Here is a 3949-nt window from a genome sequence, read left to right on the forward strand (position 1 = left end):
TAACAAGAGTGCGCCCTCTGTGTGACATCATGGGTGCAAATTTGTCCCACCACTCAAGTTTGGCTCTGGTATTGTTGACCATGTCTATCCATTTTTTATCAAAAAATACTGGGTTATTTTCTTTATATGTGGGAGAACCTTTAAACCTTGAATGTTCCAGCTGATGTTAAGTGAAGTATCTGTGCGTGATTTCCACCCAACAATCCATAAAACCTGGGATTTGATATAGTTTATGCAAGCATTACTTGCATTTTCATATACTCAGTTTATGAAAATCACTGTTGTTTGTTATAAAAAAGCTAATGTCATCAGCATATGCCGAAAGATGGATTCCCTTGTCACCAGATACCTGGTTCACACGTAACATTTACGCCGTTGTAACACCGCCGTATGTTTACAGACGGTGTTATTTTTACCGTGTGATCAGTTTACGCCGATGTAAAAATGGCGGATTTTATACCGGCGTAAACTGTTTGACCAGAGTCCGCCCTCGGACCTAAATTTTGAACAAAGGTTCGTGTGAACACGCACAGTGGCAAAAACAGTGAAACAAACACACTATATCGGGAATTCGTGTCTAAGTCCATCATGATAGAAACAATATGACAACGAGTGATACACGTACCGCTCTGGTCAGTGAAACGAGAGGTCGCGGAAATAATTGGATAACAATGAAGTCCGGCTACTGATTTGTTTTTGGCAAGGGAAAAGTATTTTTAGATTAATACACACTACCTTCCGTGATAACTAGGTTTACAGGATTATTGCACAAAAAGACAAGGAATTGGGGCGGGATAAACCCGCAAGTCAAAATTCAAGGAAGTAATTGACAATAATAACCGTAATGGTAGGGTACGAATATGTTCAAACACGGATCTAACTACAGAGAGCGTGCTATACAGGCCTAACATTGAAATTACGCCGTTGTTTTAATGTCGTGTGATCGCAAACGAAATACACCGTTGTAGAGTCAATGCGAAAACTGATGTTCTCACTGGCACTACAACGGTGTATTTCTAATCTGTGTAAACCAGTTATATGTCTGACTCGTATCTTAATACTTTGAATTTGACTTGTTCTTATGTTATGTTATGTAGGAGTGGTTCTACGACAATGGTGTACAGCTGACCAGACAGAGAGCAACCTTGGCGAATACCTTGCGAGGGTGTCATTCACCCGTACCAGACTTTGTGTCTCAGAACAAATCAACTGAATGTTTTTAAATAAAATTACATGTACTACCAAAACCAACTGACTGTACGTAGTGATTCGAATATTAAATAATCATGGTGAACCCGATCAAAAGCCTTTTGTTGGTCCAGTACTACAACTGCGTGTTGGTGAGATTTGAGTACAAGCACAAGATTTATATTTTCAATTATTTGTCTACCGGGTATGCAGTATGATTGGTCTATGATTTCGGAAAGTGTATGTTTTAGTCTGTTGAGTGAAATAGTCAGGATTTTATAATCAGAGTATAGAAGACTTGTATGTATGGTGTTTGTCAGGCCCTTAGCCAGCACTTTTGAATTATTTAAAACAATAATAAATTAGATGGAAAACGAGCAAATTTTTGAATTTTAAAGGCGAATTCCTTGGCATCTTAGATCTCTGTTACAGACATTTTTATGTTCTCAGTTTTAAATTCAATTGGCGTACTTTGTGTTACGTTGTTACGTTATTACACGTAACAACTTTTTTTTCAAAACTGTCTACAATTATTCGTTTTAGTATTAGTCAACAGTATGTGATTTTTTGATTCACTGTAAATCTGTTTCTGAGGGGAACGGTAAAATAATATGCATAAAATGATATTTTAACAGCGGTCTCCACAGACTACAATGAAAACACATTTCATTTTTAAGAACCCACTAAAAATATTACCAACTTTCAGACCCCAAAAAGTAACCATATGTCACCGAGCAAAGTTTTGGGATATATCTTTGCCATAAAAACAATGTAATATGTCCTAAAACAGACAAAACATGCTAGCTTCACTGTATTTTATTGATCGATTTTCTGGGTATGGTGTTCCCATATTTGCATTTAATTTCGTTATACTTGTACATGATATATAGAGTATGTAAAGATAAAGAGATTGACACTACACTCACTTTGAAGATTCATCCTCCTTGTGTGTAACTTTGTGAACGTATCCACAACACGATCAAGATCGATTCGCGATGAATGTGGAGTAAAGCTAGCGATGTAAATCTCTTTCATTGTATGTATTCAACTTTCTCAAGGAGGAGAAACTGCGCTCACACTTACAGCTTGTCACTGCTGTGTTCGCATCTATTTGTAGTAAAACACATGTGTTGGGAAAGAATTATTCATCCCATACTTTCAGTGCTGAAACAACACACTGGAGTAAATTGTTGACACAACTGATGATTTTGGGCTGCAAGTGCCTCACATCGTACGTCTGTTTGACCTTTGCAGGTTTTCAGTATAGAAACAAAAGTATGAATAGATTTGGGTGATCACATCGCAACCGAAGTCGACGGATGCTTGACGAGTGCTATATTCGTATTGAAAAGTGTTGGGCTGTCACGGTGATGGAAAAAATACGCGATCGATCAACCCTGTTCGATCCCCACACTGAACTAAATGAGCAAACACTCGTACCAAACAAATAGCCCTTTTCAGGGCCACCACATCCTTCAGAGAAAGACTATCGTTACATTTGTGCTTGTAAATGTTGTTTAAATATGCTTACCCTGTTTGAATGCGACCTTCGTTACACCATCGCGGAATAAAAGCTTGACCATTTATATATATAAACTTTTTGATTGACAGCTGCTTAGTCTCTCAGCTCAGTACCAGGCAATCAATGTAAACGATGATAATTATTCAAATTATTACTGTTTTTTTTTAATATGTACTATTCTACGTTCATAATTGCATTCATTTCCACCCTCCCCCAAATACGGGCCTGGTAAATGTGATTGTGAAATACGAAATACTATACATTGGTGGCGTGCCTAAATGTGTGCAAAGGTAATAGCCCAATACATTGGAATATTAACTCGAACTCAAAGTGTTAAGAATGAAAAAAAGATATAACGCATGGGAAAGTATCATGAACCCGACGGAGCCGAAATAGTATCGATATTTTTTACGATTACATTGAAAAGACATGCAGTGAATTAGGAGTGTTTAATCTTATGACAACCCTGCATAAGCCATCATTGGGGTACGCCGGCCATACCCAGGGAAACTAGCTTAGAGTTGTCCCATATTATTACTGCCGCGCCGCGGTGAGGGGACTAAGTGATGGTGTCACATCTGTCATTTTCAATGTGTAGACCTGTCTCACAGTACATTAACGATCGAGGTGATTAGATTCAAACCAAACACTATGTGCAGACATAGTACCTATATTCTCTTTCCTCTAGAGGGACTTTATTTGGGACTGTTTAAAGATTTCTTTAGAATATTGTTATTCGTATTATGGAGTCCTCCCAGCAAAAAAAACCTCCAGTATTAATTACATTAAAACAAGTTAGTAGCTGATACGGTTATTGTTTGTAAAACCGTCTGGAATTCTAGAAATCCCACTTAAATGTGGTGCTTGAATTCGCCGTAGACTAAAATTACAGACCTCATTTACTTTACTTTTTCACTCAACGTGACATGATATTCTTAGTGACCGCTTGTGTTTTGAGAATCACGGTAGCCAATTATTATCAAGGGTCACAGGAACATTTCATCCTTTCAACGTCACTTAAGTTGACAATGGTCGGATTGCCGTTTCTATAGACAAACATATTAGTCGTGTCTATTTTAGTTTTACCTTCGGCGACAGTTAGAAAAAACTAAAGGTGTGTCCATGTGTTCGGAATAGACGTTTATATCGCCCTCATTCGTTAAGATTTTTAGGCGTTGTGATTGGAGGTTATTTATAGCCCACGATGACAGGCATTATAATACACTTCCGTGTTTCTTA

The sequence above is a fragment of the Saccoglossus kowalevskii genome, chromosome 1 (genome assembly GCF_978046115.1).
Source record: "Saccoglossus kowalevskii chromosome 1, keSacKowa6.1, whole genome shotgun sequence".
NCBI lineage: Eukaryota > Metazoa > Hemichordata > Enteropneusta > Harrimaniidae > Saccoglossus > Saccoglossus kowalevskii.